Consider the following 26,315-nt stretch of genomic DNA (forward strand, 5'->3'; position numbering starts at 1 on the left):
ATACATTTTTTCATTAGCATATTCTGTGGATCCCGTTTTTTTTGGGTGTGTTATTATTAATCATTGAATCCCTCTGTTAATGTGAATGTTTACCATATTACTTCATTTTTCCTTTTAAGTCAGTCAGTCTTCAGTCTAGAACAATTCAGGAGGAAATAGGTCTGCAGGATATTCTTCTCGATTGGTGAAAAATAAACAAGGTAACTTCAAATAAAAATACAACAATTTTTTTCAATGGTTTGGGTGACAATTTTGCAGCAGTGTTATTGATTGATTATTTTTCATGTTACTATAAGTACTTCTGTCAAGGAAACTACAGCGAAAGGTTTCTAGAATCTAAAGTACCCACTGCGTCGAAATCCACAAGTCTGCCTTAATTCTCGAACATTTACGTTCTTGGTACCTATGGTCCGGGGAACTAAAACATTCCCGAAACTGGAAGTACCCCTTATACACAGGTCCACTTTAAAGGGAGAGAACACATCCATCCATCCATTTTCTTTGCTGCTTATCGTCACAAGGGTTATGGGAGTGCTGGAACCAATCCCAGCTGTCAACGGGCAGGAGGCGGGGTACACCTTCAACTGGTTGCCAGCCAATCGCATGGCACATGGAAACAGACAACAGTCGCACTCACAATCACACCTACGGGCAATTTAGAGTCTCAAATTAATGCATGTTTTTAGGATGTGGGAGGAAACCGGAGTGACCAGAGAAAACCCACTCAGGCACGGGAAGAACATGCAAACTCCACACAAGCGGGGCCTGGATTTGAACCCTGGTCTTAAGAACTGTGAGACCAACGCTCTACCACTGTTTTACTGTGCTGACTCGGAGAGAACACAGGTTTTCAAAATTATTTGAATCGAGCTTCATTTCAATCCCCCGTACGTGTTTGCACAAGAAACGTCCCCAGCACACACTGAAAAACAACCGGAAAGACAGAAGCTGGTTTCTCCTCTTCAACGGGACGTCAGCACGCTCACTTCCAATGACAATTACCTGGGAGCAGCCATGGCAAGCGAAACACCTTGTCCCCCCTGCCTGGTTTCTTTGAATTTGTTTTTTGCCTCGTGACCTGGCCTGGTTTATGTTGATTTTTAGGGGAAGGTACCAAAATCCAAATCACAGCAGAACAATAGTTGGTCAAGTTATTTTTCCGCAAGTAAATTTACAAAAGTCAAATTCTGTTCTTATTTGATGATGGGCTGGACACCTGGTGAGGACATGCTATAACTAAACAATAAGACAGGATGAGAGAGCACAGAAAACAGCAGGACACGATAGGCTATGGGAAATAAGCAAGGCAGTGCTAACAATGAGTGCTGTGGTGGAATCCTTTTAGCACCTTGTCTTAACACCTGTACTAACCTGTGAGTTGATCTCTTTTGTTAGTTGTCCCACCATCAGCAATTCAAGTCAATAGTCTCACACCGTATAACATGCATGTTAGTCAACCGGTACACAGAATTTCTGTGCTGGCACACTTAGGTAGGGTGAGCTCAGGCCCCTCCAGTTGTAAAGGGGGACTGAGCCAGCGGGACTCGGGGAATGGGATACCTCCCAATCGCACCAACCCAGTAATTTCCCCCTGCCAAACTGAAGTGTCCCAACTAGCTCCTCGGGGGAGTGGGCAAGGGGACCGGACCACTAATCGGTTTGTAGGACAGGGCTGAGGCCAGCCATATCGTATAGTGAGATGTTGGCACTGATGAGACAACAGGTGGCAGAGCTGGAGGTGGCGGAGATGACGATGCTGAGATTCTTTTTTGAGAGATCGAGTTGGATGGAAATTAGCTCCTCAGAAAAACAGCCAACCTACGCGTTTTGGAGTCAAAGTTAGATGGACCAGACTTGGACAGTTTGGACACATTCAGAAGACATACAGTGATTATATTTGTCAGTGGTCGTGCCCACGTTGAAGACCTTGTATTTCGGTGAAAAAAAAAAAACAAACAAAAAGCTTTTGTCCATGTGACACACTGATGTGGTGGGACCCATGAGTTGTATTGCCTTGGCTCTCCGGTGATGGCGAGAGGGTCGTGAATAAAATTTTGCTGGAGGCCCCAAAAAGGCAGGGACTTTGTCTTGCAACCACAAGGTGACGCTGTTGACTGACCTGTAAGGTAGGCGATGACCAATAGGTGACCCATTAGTGTAATCATTCGTTGAGCGTTTCTCTTATGGCAGTTGTGGAATATTTACATGGCAAACGGAGCTATTTTAAACCGACAATCATCGCTGATGCAAATAAAAATGCGATTGAATGCAAAATGTGTGAATAATGGATTCAATTTGCGTCGTAAAGTACACGCGCGTGATATGCGCAATGTATTTTCCAGTGCACATTTCCAGATGGCCATTCACTGTCCACTCAGCGCTCCCAGCCCATGAGTTGATCTTGCGCATGCGCAATGCGGTGGAGCACCACTCCACTCCGCCGTGGTTTCGGTTGAGCATTCTTGGCAACGTCTCGCTCAGGGAACAGCAACTGGAGGCTGCCTTTTAACCGTGTCTGGAGTGGAAAATCTTAATGTCGCTGGAGCCGGAGGACGACCCTCGTCGGAGTTATATGAAGGTACGAGCTCGTTTTGTTGCTCTTTAAAACAGTTTCCATTGGTCCGGCTGGGTTATTTTTAAGCGGCGAAAAAAGTGGCGAGCGGTATTAGCGAGCTAGGCAAACACTGAACAGGGGGAACCCAAAGCCTTCAACTTTCAGTCAAAATCTAACCGTGGCGCCTTTTATCAAAATCTGAACGTTCCTTCTTTCAAAAGACTTCCAACGACTCTTCACGCCACTTGAACCCCAAGCTCTTGACTTAAGATGAAAGAAGTGTGTTGCTTGCCCGGGCTACTTTTATTAACTGCCCCGATACGGTCACCCTACGAGTCGGTTTGCGCATGCTCACTGCGCTATGCAGATTTCCCGTTTGTAGTTTTCCCACACCTGAGTTCATTACAGAAGTGAAGGTCCAGGCGGGAACAATAAAACTACAACATTCAGACAATGGGAGCGTTGTCGGGGGGGGTCCTCAACCGACTTCTTGGTACAACACACACCTCACACGGACGAGCGCTGCATGTGGATTAGTAGGTTGTGCTGCAAGTTGCTGATGGCAGGCGGCGTGGGAAATGTTTTGGCTTTACGTGCTTACACAAGTTGTCTGTACGAGCGCGACCCGGTTTATATGAATGGCTTCGTTCAACATGTTCAAAATTGGAGGACTGTTGCATGCTCTAGCTTGTTTGGACGTGCACATCACAGAGCACAAGTGCCAAAAGACGTGTCCGCTTACATATCCAGTATGCCTGCTATATAAACGTGTATTTGGCAAGTTATAATATACTCATTGTTATCGGTGCTGCTGTAGTTGTAACACATGAATGTGGTTGAAATTATGTACACCGACACAAGCTATAGGTCAGGGGTGGCCAAGCCGTCAGAATTTTTTTTTTTATAGTTACGGCAAAGAGGGACATCATACCCATGAAAGAGTAAAGAGCCACGTAATACACATGAAACGGTCAAAAGAGCCCCATTATACAGATGAAACAGTCAAAGCTCTGCATCATACACATGAAACAGTCAAAGCGCCGCAACATACACATAGAACAGTCAAAAGAGCCACATCATAAACATGAAACAAATCAGAGAGCCACATAATACACATGGACATCACTCCCTCCGCACACACATACCTTTGCTCAGCCAGATTTTTTTGTAAATGTTACACACTAATAATAAAAATTGACTCCTACAAATTACCAAGACCACAGGCCAATAATTAAAAAGAAACAACCGAACAAAAAACTTGTGTGCTCTTTCTCACACAGACAAACTACCAGTTCAACCAAGTCTCACAGGTCACAACTCTCATCAAATTCAATGTCGCTGTTTTGGAGAGGGTCCACAATAGTCGCAGTTACACTGTGGACTGCAATAGGACTCGAGGCAGCTGAATAGAATTCATCCATAATTAATCCATAAATGTCAGTCACAACTGCGCTTTTCCTTGCTCAGACATGTCCAAATCTCCTCATTGAAAAATCGCTTAAGAAAAGCTCTGGTTATAATGCAGCCTGAGAGAGCAGTTATACAGTCAATCAAAAAGCAGACTGATAAAATGACTAAAACATTAAAATATATCTGCACCTTGTACTCGTGCTTTATTGCGTATCTCCTGGAACAAAGTATCTTCGAACGAAGAAAATAAAATTTTTGCCATTCAAGTGGTACCTATATCCGTGATGTGTATCTGTGAAGTATGACCAGCTCTGGGTGACTCATTCGGTTTTGACTTTGCTCTGTTCCGTACACAAGCAACTCTGCCGTGCCTATCCTGTGAGTGAGCAATCAAATCTCTCCATTGGGGCGCCTTGTGAGATTTGTTTTCAAGGCACGACTGAGCGTTTCGGCATCAAGGCTATTTTTTAGCTCCCCCTTCCTGACCACCACTCTTTGGCAGAGCTCCTAGTCTTTGTTAAAATTAGATTTTTTTCCCTTGGAGTAGACATCTTTGTGAAATCTCGCGTCTTAGTTAAATGAATGCTAATAGAAAAGTGTGATTGTGAGTGAGGCCACGTAGACATGTAAATCAGCCTCCATCAAAGTTTTTAGAGAATCTTTCACACACACAGGGAAGAACACACATTAAACCACAGGTGCCATCTGGATATGTCATTGTAAACTGACCCTAATTAGAAATCTGGTTTTCTTGTCAGGATTGACATAAATTATTTTACACCATCGCTGTTTGCCGGTAACCTCTTAACTCTATCTATGGTTAATTTAATATTTCTTGAGAAATCTATACCAATGGCCATTCAGCACATAGTGCTATTTTTCCAAATTAACCAATCTGAAGTGTCAGCCGTGAAGGTAAATTTAGGTGCAGATTTATTTCTGCCTACTGTGCTGACCATTAAGGTCATTGTCATTTTTATTGCATTACTCATGGCTATTACACCTTTGAAATAGTGTTTGCAAAGCTGTTATAATCACAGTTGGTAGCTTTTGTCAAGTATTAAAACTTTGCTCTTCGTAGGTGCGGGAGATTTAATTCAAAGACTTTGAAAGGTTGTAATAAATTAATCATCAAATTACAGTTGCCACTCTACATGAGTATGGGGAATTGTTGTGTTGACCGGTGAAGAAAAGTGTATGAAGGCAACATAAGCTTTAGCACAAACTTTAATAATGGGATGTGTGGTAACACAAGCAAGAATTGTATTTTTTTGATGACCTGAAAAACATTTGATTTGGAGATGCAAGGATTCTACCCGACATCATTTACAGTCGTATCCCTTAAGGGTATACAGAGAGAGAGCTTGATGGGATTGATAGCATTTTTTTGGATAACTACGCTGTTATGAGCCGCCCTTACAAGCATAATCATGGTCTACACGGATTTTAAATGTAATTATAGCTGTAAAATATTCTGCCATACCATCGGTCTAATGTGAACAGGTAGCACGCCATTAGACTGAAGTGAGCTTGTAAAGTTGGTGAAATAGCATTTGACCATTGTCGGTATTGTTGCAGCATGTTGCACTCTGTGTAATGTATTTTCCTCGTTTGAGGGTGCTGTCCATACATTAGCGTGCCCGCCTGTGTCAACAAGTAAGTAATTTTCACCAAGAGACATGTCTCTGTTTTATGGCCACCTAAACACTGACCAAATTCATCAATCATGTTTTTTCACATGCACATGGAACGAGAATTTCCTCAAGGTGTTTGTGCGAAGGCGTATTGAGAATATCTCACTTCTGCATGTAAATACCGTTACCTCAACTGGCCCCTGCTACATTTGTTGTACTATAAAGGCCGGTGAACAAGTCAATGGCTCTACCAGATGTGGCAAAAATCCCAGACTGCATCCTTCTTCCTCCGACTTCCCCGTGCCAGTCGTGTTCAACGAGAGTAAATATAGCCTGTTGCTTCTTGCTGGAGGATAAACACAGATGTCGAGGCGGCGTTACTTGCCACAGGTCGGCCCCGTGTCCTCCCACTGGTCATCTCCGGCCGCAGAGGGAGAGCCATCCGTCCATCCACAAGACACATCAAATGCAAAACCAGGGGTTTTGACTGAAATATGAGGCAGATGTGCAGCCACTGGGAATGTACACGCTTCCAGACAAAGGGTCGTTTGTTTACCCAGGCCTCACATGAAGTTGGCCCAAGAACGTTTCCATAGGCACAATAGTCAAGCTTGAGACTGTATCTCCATCTGTATTATGCGGGCCACTGTCATGAGGGAAAAGTGACGTCAAATGCTGTGGAAATGATTTATGATAAAAGCACCAGTTGTTCCTTCATTCTACGGGAAAGATGCTCGTTCTGGATGCTTGCAATTCTGAGGCATTCATATAGTCATTGAAGGGCATGTGTGTCTTCATTTTATGACGTCTTTTTCATTGGCTTTTTGCTAATTGTCCAAGTCTTCTACCTGGTCCAGAGCTGACATAAGGGTTTACCGATGGGGCAATGAGTAACAGGTGGCCTGTGCTTTTGTATGTGCAAATGAGAGAGAGTGCCTTGTTATGTCGCAAACTCGACACTATGCCAGAATAGTCCTGGAAGCAGGAAATCCTGCATGACAGTTCGGCCTCCATCTGTTTTTATTGAGAGAACAGGAGTGAATTAACACAGTTCCCAGCTTCAGCTTGCACACACACATACCCACGTGCCCACACTAAAACACACACATGTACAGCATTTTTATCATTTAACAAATGTCATGTCCGAACGTCACCCCCAATTTATTTGCAGTTTGACTATTAAGACTGTTACAGTCACAGACGATACAATCTTCTCATCCTCTGGTTCCTTGTGTGAAATGACATGCTGCATTATTGCTCTGCCTCATTCCATATAGTGCTTATACGTTTGAGCTGGTCGAGCAAAATTTATTTTGTAGAAAAAAAATAAGACTATGGCAGTGGAGGGCATTTTTTAATCTGGAAACCCAAATTATATAAAAATAAATATATACTTGAAATTGCTTAAATTTTGGGCCCTGAATGTATGATCTATGAAAAGCTTAACTTTTGGCATTAAATCATGAAAGTAAACTTTTCCATGATATTTAAATTTTTTTGGAAAGGGTCACTACATAGTGACTGCCTCATAAGCATTACAATATACGAGCTGTCTATAAAAATCCAGGTCTTAAGATAATTTCTATACTTTGACCACTGGTATCGGTTGATGATAAAGCATTTTGTGCTGGTCATCTTTAATGTCATAATTTGCCAAGCCGATCAATGATATCATTGATTGGTTCCGCAAAGGCCATTTGCACCGTGTCGCCATCATGTAAAGTATATTTGAATCCAAAAGCTAGTTTAAATTTAGCTTCACGCATGTCTTTTGACGTAGGACGGTAAATCTGACCACCAATAGTTATTTTTCAAAACCCACTGGCGGTGTGGGACGGACAAAATGTTTGAGACAGACAAGTAATACCTGGCTCAGATTAAAAGACAAATTTGGTCTTTCACAATTGCACTGTTAGACGACTGCAATAAAATCTTTTGTTCCAATATCACCACATCCATCTTTTACGATCAGTAGGTTTTATCTTGTCAACTCAAACGCGACGGGATACACACATTACGATGTATTATGAGAACAAAATGTGGGAAAATGTGTGCCGGTGGTCACCGGTGCTCGGGAGATTACGTTCGGTTAAAGGGGAATTCTGGTGGTTTGGATTAACAATGTATCCAATAGGTCATGTCATATGTACTGTATCTTGAAAATGTGATGTTAATCCTCTCTCATTTAATGGTGTTTTGAGAAGATTTTTATCATGAATTATGAATTTTCATGAGCGACGCCATTTTGGTGAGTCACAAGACCTACGTGCGTGGCTGTGACGTAATAGGCGTGCAGACAAAGGCTCGATTACAATGCAACACAATTATGGCCAGCGTTGATTTCTTGGATTTATGGCTTTTTTACATGGTAGTTGTCATTCACTCCATCTTTTCTCACAATCGTAACAAACTCTGTTTATAACTGACATATACTGTACATATTCTTGAGTGTGAGATGCCTGGACTTGTCCGACTTCTTTGTTGGCGTTTCTGCCAAATCTTGATCTTGTACATAAAAGCTGTGCTGATCTCAAATCCTAAATGATAGAATGCTCCAATCTGCAGGGTTCTGTTAATTATTACAGTGGCTTACAAACCTGTATTTTAAGACACAAGATAGGCAAGACCCTTTTCCACACCCACTCATTGAAAAAGGTGTTTGACGAAATTATACGTCGGTGCCAGTAAACTGTGGGGTTTACAGTTCACAACTGCACATGTGGTGTTTTGTTTGGGTGCTCGATTTCCTGAAATGAATGGCTAAGTTTGGTATGGTGTTTTCAACTTGATGAAAACCAAAAGTGTTCGAAAGCTGGGACAAATTTGGGTGAAAAAAATGTTGAAAACTGAGATTCCACAGTATTAGAAATACCTCTTGTGATGATGCAAAGCAAACAGATTACTCCATGGTACAAATGAAGTGCACAGTGGGTGTAATTTTTCCAAAGTTGCAGCTAATATTTGTGTTACTTCGAACATGTGCGTTGGTAATTTGATTGCGCTCTCCTGTGTATATTTTTCCCCTTCTTGACCACATTTTTGTTTCCCGCTGCAAAGCAATAAAAGCCCTTTATGGTCCCCTCCTGTGAAATAGCATCAGTGTTTTAGTTCTCTTCTGCTGGAGGTCAGGCTGTTAGACAGGAAGTGTGTGCGGTGAGATGTGAATCACAGGCTGTGCATCAAGGAGAACAGAGCTGTGTCCTTTAGATTGAAGAGATTACTCACAGCCAGTTCATGACAGGATGTGAGTAAACTAGAAAAATCACTTTGGTCTCTAGTGTGAAACTGAACTCAAATTCCTTCCTAAATGTTTGCTAGCATCATTTTACATTCAGTCAGCTAAGTTTCAAGAGGCGAGCCGTCAGTTCCTGATGAAGGAAATGTTGATAAAAGGGTGCCACACCAATAAATGTAACGTTCAATGTTTTTACTTTGTTACGGTTTCACACGGTCAGACAAACAATTGTGTGTCTATGATGTTTTTATTTTTTTGTCCGGTTATGCAACATTAAAAAAATGTTTTCCTTTTTTATTTGCAACAGGCATACATTTATATGGCTGCTCCTCCGCTTCACAACCCACTTCAGTCATGAATGCCGACTGTGCAGCCATTGTCTTAATGCTAATTGAATGCAGCATGTGGTCATTCCACAAATGCCTCATGTTCTGCGTTTTATGTTACTGTGTTAAAAAAGTGAATTCTCCCACCGCCTCATTTCCAAATCAGATTTGTCACTGTCACGGAGGCATTTACTGCCATGCTTTCCACACAGGCGTCATTGATGCACTGAAAGAGTATGGTAAGTAAACGCGAAGGCATGCTTTTGTAGATAATATCTACAGTCAATATGAACGGGACTTCTTCCTTTTGAAATGCAAAGCTAGGGAGAGAGAGGGATTTTTTTCCCCACTAGCATGTGGTTGCCATGATTTACCTTGAAATTTTTGAATGCTGCTTTATATATATATTAGGTGGAACCATCACATTTATACCCAGATTTTACTTTAGCTTCTATTGCACATTATTCATTTCATAACAAGTTAAGACTTAAGTGAGCGTTTTGAGCAAGAAGTTTCATGTTCTTGAAAATTATTTTGTCTTGCATGTTACAATACAAAGTCAAGAGGTGGGCAGAATAATACATTCCCTGTTTAACGGATTTTTGTGAAATTCAGTCATTTCAGTGTAATTATTTGTGAATACCGCCTTTAAGCAGAAAAGTGATGAGTGTTGAGTTGTAGTTGGTGTTTAAAGATGGCTAACATTATCCCAACTATGGAAAGCTGAGCTATGTCCAGATAGTCAAGCATTGTCGACGTCTAACACCAATTCACCTAATGCAACCTGAGGGACACTACTTGCTATTGTACTATAATTTGAAACAAATATCACAGTCAGGCTGGGTGGTTAAGCTGCAGACAAGCAGAGTTCACTGTAAACTAAACACAAAAAAAAGAAATCTACACGTATACAGACAGTATATGAATACAAAAAATGGATCATTTTACATTTGTTCCCAAATATTGCCACTTTAATACTAATACTCAATGAAAAACCCTTTTGATGGGCTAGTAAAAGTTTGTATTAGAATTAACAAGCGTTATTTACTTTCAATTAACAAATACCAAAACACATTGAGAATACAAATGCGACACAGGATTCTGTTGTCATGCTTTCGCATTACAAACAATGAAGTGGTTCATCCATAGCACGTTGCGTGCTACTAAATTTAATGAAGGCTTTTACAGTTGACTGTACACACATCCATGCACTGCCTGTCTTTTGCTCTGGTGAACCCATGAGATTGACTGAACCCCTGGGATTCGATTGAACCCAGTTTAAGAAGCACAGGTCTAACCAGATGCTAAAGTACTGTATATTCTCTCTCTTTTTTACAGGTGTTCCTTTATTCTCTTATTGACAATTGCCGAGGATTTAAGGATATTGGTCAGCTAGTGTTAGTGGCTGTCTTTTAATGGCCATGCATAGCACTTGTGGGTTCGTTATATATGAGGATAGACTAATGTATTTGGTTTCCACACACTTGAAGCGCCGCTGCTGTGTGGACCCACCACTTGTTGCTTTCAGTGTGGCTTTTGTGTTTGTTGAAGCCAAAACGTGATTGGCTATCAACTCCTAAGATCAAACTGTCATTGCAAAGCGATAAAATCAATGTGTTGACCGGCCATGATGTACGGATTAGAGACGGTGGCACTTAAGAAACAACAGGAAGCGCAGAACTGGAGGTAGCAGAAAGATGCTGAGGTTCTCGCTCGGAGTGAGCAGTTTGGATAGGATTACAAATGAGCTAATTAGAGCCACAGCCAAAGTTGGACTGGAGACAAGGTTCGAGAGAGCAGACTTCGATGGTTTGGACATGTCCAGAGGCAAGAGAGTGAGTATATTGGTAGAAAGGTGCTCCAGGATGGAGCTGCCAGGCAAAAGAGTGAGAGGAAGACCAAAGAAAAGGTTAATGGATGTTGTGAGCGAAGACATGAAGACAGTGGGTGTTAGAGAGGAAGATGAGGCTTAGAAGGAAAAAGATGACACGCTGTGGCAACCCCTGACGGGACAAGCCGAAAGGAAAAGGAGAATGCAGATTGCACTTCTGTGCTTCTTTGAATGTGAGAGAGACCTCAAGTTTACCCAATTTTCAGCAGTGGAGGACGTAGAAGAAAGTGAAAAGCTTCGGTGTTTTTCCATGCAATATTGGGCATTGTCATCTTTGTGGGAGAAAATCAGACTGACAAGCTGAAAACTTAGATGGATGTAAATGGGGATGGTGATGGTGGACATAGTTTAAAACAGAGGTAGAAGCCAACCCATGTGATACCTCCTCTTTTTACTCCCCCCTTTGCCATTTGTGTGTTTTGCCCATGACCTCTGCAGCCAAGTTGTGATTAATCACTTGCTTGTTTGTTAGGTAAAGCTTCACTTGAGAAATGACAATAATGACACAAAAAAGTGGTGTGATAGGAAACAACAACAATCTTCAGAGAGGCGAATTGAGTGAGTGACTAATTAGTGTGAACCTGTAGGTAGAAATACACATCCTATTTTCTGGCTTTGTCTCTGGAGATGGTGTGTATTGTTACGTGGATTTCCTCATGGCAATGAGCTTTATTAATAAAAAGCAAAAAGAGTAGAACAGTGTATGTTTTGTCTGTGCAGGCTACCAGGTGATTCTGTGTTTGCTGAAGGTCACTGCTATTAGCCTACCACTGCTACGAACTTGTTTGACCCACTTTTTCCTTTCTTTTTTTTGTTGCCCAAAGGCCCTTTAGCTTTCATGATAGCTACCCCTTCCCAGCCCAACCCCCTCTTTACATTCACATCTCTGCTACTTTTTCCATAAGCCCAGACAGAATTCTTTCTTGTATGTAGATGCACTTGACATACTGTGTATATGCTCACTCCCATGCAGAACTGAGCTGCTTTTCCAGATTTTCCCATGTCTGAATAGGACAGCAAGGCCACTCCACAGGGAACCTGTGGACTGTTTTTTCTGTTTCATTCCTGCTTGGCTCAACCCCCTTATTTCCACAATTGTTACCTTTTTAAAGACTATCGCAGGTCATCAAACATTTCCCGTCTACGCCTGGAGAACAAGTAGACCAGTGTCTGCCTTCCAGAGTGCACACACACGTGCAGCTGAGTGTGGGTGTGCATGCATACACGGCTGTGGAACCACACCCTGGACAGTCTCTTAACCAAACACCAACAGAATGGGAAAGGACATCTAGATGGATCGATTTTGTTGTGACAGCGGCGTGCCACTGACAGGGCTTGTGAGACAGATCAAGTGGACATGACAAGAGATCCAGCGGAACATCTGCTCAGAAGAGAGCCGATTTTTACTTGGCTGTTATTACTGGCCAAATTCCTCTTCAGAGATGCCTGTCTAGATGCCTGGGATAGTTTTAAAGGGCTGAGATCTTTCTCAGGGTGAATAATTCCCTCTTACCTCCTCTTTGTGATTGATTCTCTGACCTTACGATCAACGTGTACATAAATTGTGTCAACTGCATTAGAACCATATGGTGCTTTTAGGCCGAGTTTGGACTCTGGATTTCCATGCCAGAGAGAGAGAGTACATTACTCGATTTGTCTTTTAAAAAGTCCCTGCGAGTTGAAAGGAACCACACCTCGTTCATGTAAACCTCAGATGAGACAAAAACTCTCTTCTATGGTCACACTCATGTAGGCTCAGCACTTGCTGCCGATTTTGCAGAGGCGTATTTGTTTTTCGACTTTGAAAACATAATTGCTTGGAAATTATTTCGTATGCATTTGGCCTAGTTGGTGGTGTCACACAAGACTGTTTTCGTCAATTCATTGACATTAAAAGAGGGGTTGTAAATGAAAGCCTCTGAAGGCAAAAGTGTCACCATTTCTCTCAAAGAGCATCGCAAAAGGGGTCCTCAATTTATTATATGATCTTTAACATAACCTGAATTTTTAAGTCTGAATAGGCCAATGGTTTAATAATATATTGTCTCTGTCACGCTGAATCCTCACATGCGGCATCAGGGTTACCAGTAAAAAAAATTTTGTAAACACTTTCTGCTAGTCAACGATATGGCATACTCCTGAAGGAAATTAAAAAAAAAGCACTACTCTACAATGATGTATACCCTCTTTGTTTTTATGTGTATATATATGTCAGGCGTCACTCGTACTGTATTAGCTCATAGGTGTGAAAGGCAGCCAGCCACATACAGAGCAACTGATTGAAGTGCAGACAAAATGAAACGTGACAAGGAGAACTTCGCTTTTGTTAGCATGAGATTTTGGCTATTATGTTTTGGAGCTTCTAAATGATTAAAGGCTGATGATTTATTTTACTTTCATCAGTATTGTATTTGTTAGCCTGCTCATTTGTCTACCGTTTGCTTTTGTTACACTTTGCTTTAGTCGAGCATTTTGTAACGTTTGACATCATTTGATGTGTAGGTCAGATGAGCACACTGTGAGGGCCCATGTGGCACTTGGGTCGGATACATATCCGATTTAGAACTGCATACAAAAGAGCCCCGGGTCAGATATGAAAAAACGGCACATGTACTGTTCACAGTGACATGAAAAAAGTCAAATACATGATACATTGGGCCCCAAAAAATCTGTATTGACCTGCAGTGTGAACACAGCCATATTTGCAGCTTTCAACAAATGGCGGCGATAACTGAATGAGTAGTTTTATTGGTAGTAAAATCAAAGACCAGAAACTCGTACAGACTAGCATTTCTTCTATTTTTGCTATTTAAAAGCACCTTCATTTTTATATAGGCAGGTACACTTGGCACATATTACCAATCAAACATGGGGATCCTTTTTAATTTGCAAAAATGACAATGCTTCATTTGAGTGGGAAAGGTTTGAGGAGATGCCCTGTAGATATGCAACAAAAGAAACAACAGCTAGTGTTGTATGATATAGAACGTGTGTGACAAAGCCCAACAGAGCCTTATAAAAAGTAAGATGCACCTCAGGGCAAGGAACACTCGGCCAGTGTGCTTGGTGATTCATTCTGCTCTGAATGTCCTTTTCGATTAAGTTGCAGCTTATTCAGTATAACCCCCCGTTCGTTGTCCAAGTTTTCCGTGGGACCTGAAAGTGTTTCCCTTGGCTGGTGTTGGTACACAAAGAGAGGCATGGGGGAGGTGATTATTGGTCTTTGGGTGTGCTTTAACCCACTTAGCACACCGTCTCAAGGTCTCCTGCCAAAACGATGAGATTAGTGCCTTTAAACCTCCTCCCAAACTGAGCTGATAGGTTGTTACTTGCAGCTACTTTGCAAGTACCCATCTCTCTTACCACAATTACGCTCCGGAAATGTTGAAGTGTCACACAGTGTATGTATTTTCAGCTTGAGATTTTATGCAAGTGTGGATCTGCACATCTTCCAATGGGTTTTGAGATGTGTGTGAATTAAAGGTAATTTCCTTGTCATAAACGCATCAGAGAAGCCCTGTTGCTGTTTGAAGTGTGTGTCCCAGCACGACTGTAGCACATTTATTTGCCCCCTTTGTTTAAAGTGTCCTCTTCTGCTGGGCTTTTAGTCCCAGGGTTCTGACAGCAAACCACTCACAACTCAAGCAGGTTCATCCTCTGCCAGCATCACACGCCTTTGTTCGCCAAATTATTCTGAGCTCCCTCCCTTAATAAAACAGGCTTATGCAGCCACGTTCCTCACATTCTTAATGTGGTGTATTTTTTTCCCCAACATGGATGGATTGCTTGGGCTTAAATATGTAGACTGCACTATCTTTTCAGCATGCTTACAAGTAGAAATGAAAGATGGAAGTGAGGGAAATGCTGCTGTGGTATTTTATCAATCATTGGCACAGGAATTTCGTTCTGTGTTTTTGTTTTCAGCCTTGATTTCCTTATTTTTGGGAATTACCTATTTGGTACATCACTACAACACACCATTACCCTAATTGTCATTTAATTTAGTAAATAGTTGGAGTCCTGTTTTAAGTTTCGCTTCAACGAACTTGCTGGTGTCACCTATTATTCCATAACATAGCATGTGGTGAGACGAGACATTGCTGATAGACAAGGAAAAAAAGCATTTCTCTGTTTCACGTCACTGTCTGCACATTGTGGTCCATAGACATAGATGTGTCGAAGACCCTTGGTTTTCTGCCATTCATTTGTAGCTTTCACACATTTAAACTGCTGAGATGAACAAGCTTATCAATATTCCACCATGGGGCCATTCATATGGTGTAGTTTCAAAGGAAAATGCTTCAAGAGTCATTTTTCATTTTGACCATAACTTGTTTGGAAGTTTGCAACCTTACAAAAAGACAGCTCAAAATGCAAGTTTTCAAAGCCAAAATGCTTTGATGTGTTTAACGACATTCGGTCAGGAAAAAAAAAAGTTTACTGTTGTTATTGTGTCAAGCTTATTACATGTTTGTCATTTTTGCAGATCAGTATGAGTAGTTTTTTTGTTTGTGCATGTAAAAAAGAACAAATTGATGCATTTTTCTTTGTACTTGTGGATGTAGTATAAAATCCATTAAAATCCTGTAAAGCTTTAGCTTCTTAAAAACAAAACTTAAAATGTGTGAAGACATTCACTTGCTTTTTTTTTATTGACACGCTCATGATTGAGTCTGTATTTTATAAAAGAAGGAACCGTTAATTTGTGCTCCCGGCTTGTAATTGAGATCATATCAAAACAATCTACTAAGTGATAGTCTTGTATACGAATGCAAATTGCATTTCTTTTGCTTCTCTAACGGTTTAGTTGCAGGTTTCCTGAACCTGCTTTCATGCTCTGCTAAGATGTTTTCTTAAGTGCATGCAAACTGAATGGAAGCAGGTTGGGTTAGGGTGTGGTTGAAGACCCCTCGCTACACTGTCTCCCAGTGGGTGGAACTGTAGCTATTTGCACCTATTGTGCATCCCTGTGTCAAGCTTCTATTCAGTTGTGGGGGTGTTGCATGAGCAGCAGCCCTGTCATTTTAGGTTTATGTCTGGACTGCCCCCTCCCCTCCTAATAGAGTAGTCATGGCAGAATCGGGGTCAGCTGCGCTTGTCTTCATTGCTGTCTAGTTCTTATTCTATTGCTCTATAACTGACAGACTTGTTCTTTTGCATCTCCCACATTTCTCTGATCTCATCGTTCAGATTATTCACGTGCATTTGTCTATTCAGCACTTGTATTATCTCACACGCATCTCAAATATTTGGTCTGGGGTCTTCCCTCCCCCTTGTGCCAGTTAGGGAAATAGGATGTTAATATTTATGATGAACAAATGCTAATTCTGGCTCTTAAAGGGAGCGCGTGTCTAGAGGGGATGCTGAACAAATTAGTCTTTTTCTTTCAGAGTGTAACAGAGACTATTATTATACACATTTCTGCTGCTGATTTGGGCTGCTCAGCCATGTTAGCCTGCAGAATGGTTGTTTGTAGTCCAATACAGATTCTCTCATGCACATTGGGAGTCACAATGACTTGTACTTTGTCATGAAAAAATCCTTGTCCCTTTATTACATTTTTGTTGCAATGTTCCACACAGGTGGTGGTATGATGTATGACTGGTTAGTACATCCGCCTTGCATTTCTCAAGACCTAGGCTCAAATCCAGCCTTGCCTGTCCGCAGTTTGTAAATTCTCTGCATACCTGTGTGGGTTTACTCCTGGTACTCTAGTTTAATCCCACATTCCAAAAACATGTATGGTACAGTCGGGGGGCTTTAGTCACTCACCAATTGTGCAGGTTTTCCCACTTAAAAACGATTAGAGAGGCTTGTAATTTTCATCATAGGTATACCTCACCTATAAGAGACAAAATGAGAAAAAAGATAAATTTTTAAAGAATTTGTGAGCAAATTATGGTGTAAAGGTATTTGGTCACCAACAAACAAGATTTCTGGCTCTCGCAGACCTGTAAGATCTTCAAGAGGTTCCTCTGTCCTCCACTCGTTACCTGTATTAATGGGTTAAAACTCCTCAGTCAGACTCCAAATCTGCACTATGGCCAAGACCAGAGAGCTGTCAAAAGACACCAGAAGCAAAATTGTAGACTTGGCACCTGGCTGGGAGAACTGAAAGCTTGGTGTGAAGAAACCAAAAGTAGGAGCAATTCTTAGAAAATTGAAGATCTACCAAACCACTGATAATCTCCCTCGATCTGTAGCTCCACCCAAGCTATCACCCGTGGGGTCAAAATGATCACAAGAACAGTCATGTTTGAAGTTCATCTGAAATTTGCGAGAGAGCCTTAAGATGATCCCGAAGAGGCTTGGGAGAATGTCATTTGGTCAGATCAAACTAAAATAAAAATTTGTGGTAAAAACTCAAATTGTCATATTTGGTGAAGAAAGAATGCCGAGTAGCATCCAAATAACATCATACCTACTGTGAAGCATGGGGGAGGAAACCTCATGCCTTGGTGCTGTTTTTCTGCTGAAGGTCCAGGACCAACTGATCTATGTAAAGGAAAGAATGAATGGGGCCCTATATCATGAGATTTTGAGTGAAAACCTCCTTCCATCAGCAAGGACAATGAAGATGAAACATAGCTGGGTCTTTCAGCATTATGGTGATCCAAAACACACCACCCAAACAACAAACGTGTGGTTTCGTAAAAAGTAGTTCAAGGTCCTAGAGTGGCCTAGCTAGTCTCCAGATCACAACCCCTTAGAAAATCTTTCAAGAGAGTTGAAAATCTGTGTTGACAAGCGACAGCCCCAAAACGTCACTGCTTTCGAGGCGCTCTACATGGAGAATTGGGACAAAATACCAGCCACAGTGTGTGAAAGCTGAAGATTTAACAGAAAATATTTGACCTCAATCGTTGCCAATAAAGGACATATAGCAGAGTGCTGCGGTTAAATTTTGTTATTGACCAAATCCTTATTTTCTCCCAGACTTTGCTAAGAAATTATTTAAAAATCAGAAAATTCAATTTTCATTGTTTTTATTTTGTTTCTCAAAGATGAGCTCTATCTTTGAAAATTACACACCTCATCTTTTTAAGTGGGAGAATTTACGCAATTGGCCTTTTTTGCCCCACTGTAAGTTGATGAGTAAATGGGCTGTAAGTGTGAATGTGTGTGTGCGAATGATGTTTTATATGTGCCATGCAATCGGCTTCCGACTAGTTCAGGGTGTACCCTGCCTCTCTCCTGAAGATAGCCTGGCTTGGATAGGCACCAGCACGCCTGTGACCCACCAGTACAACCTGTTCATAGGCAAATTTTTGGATCGTAAAGCCAATATAAATGTGTTGACTCTTCGAGACAATAGCGTATAGTACTGTTGGTTTATACATACCAGATGTTAGGTTCCCTATTTACCCAAGAAAGGCAGTTGGAAAAGGGAATACAAACACTTCCCATTCTATTGTCAGAAACTGATCAATCATGAGACAGGCAGGTCTGGTTTTCACTAGGGATCAAAACTTCCTAAAATACATCTTACCTTGTCTGATTTGAACTGAATAGGCTATTACATTTCAAAATGAAACCGTTTAATTCGTTCATATTTTCGCTGATCTTTCAAAACCCACAGAATATTTTTCTAGGACAAGATAAGAATCCAACCTACTAAAGGAAAGAGTAGATTCTTCTTACTTCAGAAAAGCTTTTTTGTCTAGCTTTTGTATTCTTTCACAGTCAGCAGTAGAACAAGCATTGGTTTTACCAAAAACAGAAATGTCAAGCAAAAAAATGACTTAGAAACTTATATTTTTTGCTCTTGTGGTATCTCAAACTAAAACAATAAAAACAATACTGAGATAGAGTTTTTGATGGCAAAATTATTTACAGATCTCCATCTAGAAAACACGTTCTGAGGAACTTTAACCACATAGTTGTATTTGAATGTTCTTGGCTTTTTACACGCTGTTTGTCATTTTCTCTATGAACTGTGTCATCATTTCTCACGATAGTATTACACACGTTCTACATTTTGTCATTTTCAAATAAATGTCTGTCGTTTGTGAGATGCAAATTAATTTACTATTCTGGACACGGAGAAACCGGCTGGGCCATGCATCTGTGAAGCAGTTGGTTCATCTCTGGGATATAGCGGTCGTTATGCTCCTCTTTGTAGCACGTAAACATTTTGTCCTGTGGTTGTTGGTGGGTTTGAAATCCATTGGTATACGTTTGGAGAAAATCCTTCTGAATTTTTGTGACAATCATATTAATACTACTTAGTATGCTAATACTATTATGACTAAATAATTCTTTAAAAAAAACGTCCACACTCAGACATTAATTCAACTTACTTCCATTGAATTTTACACTCAATATCCTAGGTCCCACATATTTTTACATTTTTAGTGAGCTGTTGACATTTGTAGCAACCATGACACAAAAAATATTCTTCTTACAAGTCTACTTCAAACTTGACATCTAAAAAAAATTTAACTTGGCTCCTTTGCCTCTTGTGATGTAAGTCATCTTCAGGATGTTCATTGTCAATAAGTATATTCCCTCATGTTCAAAGGTTCACCCCCTCTTATCTTGGACATTTAATGGGCCTGTACCTGCTCCTTGTACTCCCACCAGATCCACACAACCAGTGCATCCTCCTCCCACTTCCCATTGAAAATATAATAGGGTCACAAATAGCCTGCTCGTGAGAACTACTTTATTCAATTAGCATGAGAACAAACTAAAATAGAACAACGATCTTGATTGTACTAACAGAGTAAAGTCCGCCAACCATCTGTTGGATAACTTAAGGAATAACAGATGCTTGAGGTATGTATATAAACGTGTTAGTATACAAAGCTCAAAGGGCATTGTTGTCTGTTGTTGTGACACACACCCAGCAAACAGCTTGTACACAGGGAAATCTGGGAATCACCACGTGTGTTTTGTGTTTGCAATTCCTGTCCGTTTAGCTGGCTGTCTTGGAGGAATGCCATGACAAAATGGAGGTAATTTTGAAATGGGCTTACAGTAGTTAGGGGTACAGGCTTATAGTAGTTAGGGGAACAACTCCCTTGAAGAGACAGTGACTTGCATCATCAAAGAAATGGTACACAGAGGCTTTAAAGATAGATTTGTCATCTTTGTTACCTCGTGAGGCAGAAAGATTTGTAACACAAGGTAGAAACTCTTGTCAGCAGATCTATTAATAGGCAAGTAGTATGCTAGTCAAACACGATTTTGAAAACTTTAACTGCTCATCCAAAACTCAACTGTCACCTGATCTATAAAACAAACTCATTGTATACTTTCTGCTTGCATTAGTATTATTTAGTGCCCATTGTATGTTGATGTTGACCTACATACTTAGTCTGTTAACCAAAACAACTGATGTTTGGAACCTTCATTTTGTCAGGCCTAAAATGACTCATGGCACACGAGAACTAGCTTGCCTAGTTTGCTCGCCTGACGCCCTTCCTGTGAAACGTATGCCCCTGCAAGAAAGCTGTCTTTCCTGTCTAGCCAAGCGGCCGACAACATACAACTTTGTTTGGGGTCGTGAGCTTGTCACATTTTTTTTTAAACATTTCATTTGATCTACAAGATGTGCTTTAGCTTTCACCACTCGGTCCATGTTAAAAATTAATTCGCTCTTAACCTTCCCAGTCACTGCTAGCCTTCCCGGTTAACATGAATATTTGACTTCTAACGCCATTGATGGTTTTTTTGTGTCCCTAATACTTAATATTTATTATTTGGTTCCACTAAAAGTTAAATATAGGATCGTTAGAAGTTATTGGGAGTATCGCATAAAATCAGATATTTTTTTATGTGCAAGTTTTAACTTAACTTTCTGTTTAAGCCTGTAGCCTTTATTTTGTAGGTTACTATACACTGGAACTCAGCATTTTGCCATGGAAAGTACTTTCACACTGCACTGGTGGAGTTTTTTTGTTTTAATGGATGGAACCAAGTGCTGTAAAATGCTGATTCCTTTCCCTAACCACTCAATTTTGCCCCGATTCATTCGTGATGTAAAGTAAAGTAGCTGAAGTTTTAGCCCAGTGTTAACTTTTTTTTTTCCCTCGACTCTTACGTTAGTTGGAAGCCTAAAATAAACACTATAAATCATCAGTGCAAAAGTGCAACCAGCTGTTTACCTCTTAGCTGTCTCAATGTTGACGTCATATATGCATTGTTTCACTCACCAAATTGAGTCAGGTGACTTCATTGAAGCTCAGGATGCGTCAGACATAGTGAAAGGTGTTCTGTTATTCGACTTCAGGGCTGGTCACGGTCTCTCCATAATGAACACCATGTTTAGACACAAGGGTGTTAATGTGCATTTAGCACCAGGAAACCTTGGGCCACAGTTTGATAATCGTCTTTGTAGTCGTGTCATCGAATTTGCCAACTGCATATCTTGGACACTCTGGTGAAGAGAAGATCCGAAGCTCTCAACCAATCACATTCGTGTAGTGAGTTGACTCCAATTGTGGTGAAGAAGGCGGTCTGACTTGGCTGATCCAAGTACACACACAACTTCGCCCACGTCCTGGGAGAGGCAGAGGACATTGAATCTGAAACGTCCACTGTTGACCCGTCTACATGTGTTTTTGTGGACTTGCTGAAGGATTTCGACCGTGGTCATCGGGGATTCCTGTGGAGCGTTCTCCAACTGTACGGTGTACTGGACACCCTGGTATGGAAGTTAGATCCCTCTATAACTAGTTTCAGAATTTGGTCTGCGTTTCTCCCGATTCCCGTGTTATGCCAATCTGTGTCTTCCTTAAAAATCGTGGCATTTTTTAGTGGTTTAATCAATACAGTACCACGTATTGTTTTTGACTCCTCCAAACCATATACAGGGTCACAGTTTTTCTGTTGTCGTGTACTTGTAGATGTTGGTTGCTCTATTGCTTGGTGTGTGGGAAAGAGTAGTCAACTATTAATTTTTTTGTGATTGTCCACTTCATTAGCATTCGGCCACATCGCTTGTGTGGTTGTGGGGCGGGTGAATGTTTTTTGTTTTTTTCCTTTAAAAACTTATTTGAATTTTAACTGCTGTTTAAAGCTATTGCCGGTACTGTTAACAGATATTTGTATCCGACAGTCATATGTTGGATGACAATTAATTTGCATTATTGTCAATATGGAAATTGTAAATAAGAAGAGATTCTGTAAACCACAACCACTGTATGTCATTCCTGTGTTGAGAACGTCCTTAACCTCCTCATTTTGGTTTTTAATCTTAACCTTTGGTCTTCTGCGCTCCATATCATAGAAGAGGATTTGCATCGAATAATCTTAACATTAATCAATGAGTGGTTAAAGAAGCCTGACATTTTGACCTTACAGTATTGCACTAACAGTAGGCCTTGCCTTTCCCACACTTTGTCTTGACCCTACCAGAGACCTCAGTATAAATAAAGCCCCCGTAAAGACATTTTTTCTTTTGGAGGGGGGCATCGGATGACACGTTGCCCTCCCCCTTACCTATGATATTTACCAGTAGAGTAAGAGAAAATTCCGCAACATGAATGTTCAATTTTATCTTTATTTCAAGTGAGGGTTACTTCAAGAGGAAAAGGAATACAAAAACTCACCATCTCCAGTGTCACTCTTCACAAAGGGCCCTTTACTATGTGGGGAGGGAGGTAAACTGATCTCCAGCAGCCAGCAAAGTGTTGGTTTATTCTTTTGAGCACTCACAAAGTCTTCGTACAATAAGGTCCCAACAGCCTCTTGTGTGAGTGGTACCATACAAGGGGGGGAAAAAAACAAATAGTGAGGAGAAACGCTGCATTTGTGTCATGTGAGTATGAGGCCTGCTTTGTTTAACTGTTAGCACAAATGTACATGCGCACACACTTTGCAAATGTACATCTGCACACACTTTGCAAATGTACATGCGCACACACTTTGCAAATGTACATGCGCACACACTTTGACCCCAAGCTTGTTCTGTATGTAATGGTTGATGCATCATCCAGAGTAAGTGGAAGAAACGAGGACAACAGTGTCACTACTCATTAATCAGCTTAGTTAAAAACAAATGATGCTGAAGTCACTTTCGGTGATGCCCAAGGGACGGCGGTGTCACGTAATGCTTGACAGTTTTTTTGTTGTTGTCTCTCACTCATGATATTATAACTGTTAGTAAAAATCATGAGCTGAATAGTTGGATGCACTACAGTTCAGTATCATCTGCATTATTCTAGCCCATTTCCAATTCAAGTAAAAGTGATGATTTTCAGTTTTTGTTAGGCTTATTTCCATCTGGTGCTCTAAGTCATTCATAAATGGTGAGAACAAATGTCTTCTAACTTTTGACAGACACAGAAGTGTCATCATCCCTGCCAAATTTGAATGAATAAGAAAAATTAAGTATAATGACATTTTAAAATGTAAAAATCTAACTGTTTTTGCCGCTCTCAGACTCTGTGGGTTTGTTTACTCTCTTTGTATTCAAATCCTTTTAATCTTGTAAAGCATGTTGACCTGTGTGTGAAATGCGCTATATAAATAAATTTGGTTTGCTTTGCCTTACTAAGTATGCAGAGATCACAGCACACGCAACTGTCAACTTTAATTAAAATACAACTACTAATCCTTGAGAAAAGGACTGCTACTTCATCTAGAATCTTATATCTCTACGTAACCATGTTTAAGCCCTGAAAATATATTCCCTTAAAGCCTCCAGTAGTCAGTGCCCAGAGTCATGGTTCACAAAGAGATGGCGAAGACCCTTTCAATGAGCGTTTATATAAGTGAAAAAAAATAAAATATATATATATATATATATATATATATATATATATATATTATATATATATATATATATATATATATATATATATATATATAGAAAATATATAGAATGTCTTGTATACTCTTAAGTAGGGTTTTGTAAAAAGATGACATGGGGGCGGCCACTGTTTCCTCTAAGTGTGACATATGAACTAATGCAATGTGGCTGGCACGTTGGAGGACTATCTTAAAGGAAGATGCATTTTTGGGATGTCCGGATAGCTAGGTAGCTAACAGCACATCATATCTGAATAACCACCGATGTGGGTAAGGGCGCCCAAATTCTTAAATGGTATGGGGAAGGGCGATTCATGGGGAGAGGGTGATTCATGCCGGGGCCCAAGTGCATCACTGGGACAGTTTTAAGCCATGTCCAAAAATAAGGAAAACTGAAATGTGAAAAACAGTTTGCGATAACTCCATCATCATCAATACATAATTCTCAGTTTATATTTGACTTTCAACAATACAGTATACTCGTATAGTGTATTCAAAAAACAATTTTTTGAAAATTCACTCAGCAATCTAAAGAAAGAATGGTGGAAATTGATGTGAACATTTATCAGTTTTATCTTCACTAGACTGGGAAAAAGGAATCACTGATTTAGTAGTTCTTGGCCTAAATACTCGTTTTTGGCTCCTTTCTTTGCCTGCACTGATTAAATAATCTGATGCGACAGAATGAAGGATTGTGCTTCAGGAATTTTTGATTGAGGCTTGGCCCTGACTCGACCTCTTCCGGATCTGGTCCCGAGAAGTAGTGTGTTGGTAGTCCCTCGTTGCTTGGATGGGGTTCTGAGGGAGGAGACCTGCTCTCGTGTGCGAGGTTACATCTGTTAAATTAATTGACCGGTACTCTGTCCAATTTATTTAGCTTTCCCGGATATAAATAATGCATGCAATTAATTTCATTTATTGGTCATTTTTGGGGGCTGTAATTTGTGGTGCACTTTAACCGCACAGGCTCATGCCGGAGCATTTTATTTATCACTAAGGGTCACCAAACTATTGGTAACATCTGTCAAGAGAACTTGGTAAAGCACTGCAAATTACAGCCTCCGAACAGACCGTTAAAATAAATGATTGCCTCTGTCAACGTGATTTAATATAACTCTTTTATTCACAAGATGTACTGTATTTGTTTACTTGATAACTTGGGAGGTCTGTAGTATTCTAACAACCTCATCATAATCATTACCTGAGGTGCTTTCAGCTGTACAGAAATTATGACTTTCAGTGAATATGGCCATTAATGTTTAGTCCTTCATGAAAATTACGTTGTCTTCCTCAGATTTCCCCAGCTTCCCTCATTTAACGGTCTTCTCTTGTCCCCAGCAGTGGCCTCCACTTCCTGAGGCCTTGTCATCAGTTAGCCTCATTAGTGTGTCAGTGCTCTTCTTTGGTTACAGGAAAAACCTTGAAACAATGCACAGCACCTCAACACATGGACATTTCTGCTGCAAAAGTGTCCCTTTTTATTTATTTTTTTTTACAAAACAGCATGCGATTGATTTTACAAACACAAATGTTTATCTGGCAGAACATCTGAGGTTGAGCACAGTCTTTCCTGGGAAGGTGGTCATCCCTCATCTTCCAAATTTGGAAACATCAACTGTTGCCATCATACCATCTTTAACTGAACGAGTTAACAGTGTCATGTAAAAAGTAAGTCAATGGCTATTACACAGAGGAAAAAAAAGGTGAACATTCGATGGCATCTTTAAGAATATGTACGCCCCGGATGTACATGTTCTTAACTGATTTTAGTGATTAAATTTGTAAATTTTATATTTTTGTAATCGTTTTTTTTTGTTTTGTTTTGGTTTTTTTTTGTCCTAAAATTGTCATGAACAGAGCGGAGCGAGTTTACAAAAGAACATTCAGTATCACTATAGTTAGTGACTTTTCCTAACCCTCTGGTGACGTTATTGTTTAAGAAATAAAATAAAAAGCCAAGAGCAACATTAATTCCCACCATGAAACAGACATGAGCGAAATCCTTTTCACATTGTGTTCCAAATGACATGAAAAGTGCTTGGTGGAAGCCAATCTTGCAATTAATTGCGTTAAACATTGCCCAAGCAATGGTGCCCAATTTACATGATACAAAAGCAATGATTGAACAGTTGGAAACTTTTGATATTGCTTCCAAGACATAAATATTTTGCCTCACATGTACATGAGAAAAAGAAAAATTGATGGAAGTGGAGGATGTGGGACGTTAATAGACATGAACCAGCCAAGCCGTGCAGTTTGACATCTTAAACTAGTGTTGTTAAATTATTGAACATTTACATCCATCCGTTAAATCAACTTCCATTGCGCTTATCCTCACCAGGGTCGTGGGCGTTCCAATCCGATCCATGTTTGGGCGAGAGATTCACCCTTAACTGGGCGACACCCAATGATAGAGTACATACGAACAAACATTCCGCACTCAGATTCACACCTATGGACAATTTAGAGTCCTCAATTAACCTACCTTGCATGCTTTTGAGATGTGGGA

The 26,315-nt window shown here is 40.5% G+C and overlaps 1 protein-coding gene across 3 annotated transcripts in view; it reads left to right on the forward strand.

Moving 5' to 3' along the window:
• The first annotated feature begins 2,422 nt into the window (after positions 1 to 2,422).
• Positions 2,423 to 26,315, forward strand: part of sipa1l3 (signal-induced proliferation-associated 1 like 3) — an 88,385-nt gene continuing 64,492 nt past the window's right edge. For all 3 annotated transcript variants that reach the window (XM_061826895.1, XM_061826896.1, XM_061826897.1), the window contains exon 1: positions 2,423 to 2,578. The gene's annotated coding sequence lies outside the window, so the exon portion shown is untranslated. The remainder of the gene's footprint in view (positions 2,579 to 26,315) is intronic.

The sequence above is a fragment of the Syngnathoides biaculeatus genome, chromosome 8, assembly GCF_019802595.1.
Source record: "Syngnathoides biaculeatus isolate LvHL_M chromosome 8, ASM1980259v1, whole genome shotgun sequence".
Classification (NCBI taxonomy): domain Eukaryota; kingdom Metazoa; phylum Chordata; class Actinopteri; order Syngnathiformes; family Syngnathidae; genus Syngnathoides; species Syngnathoides biaculeatus.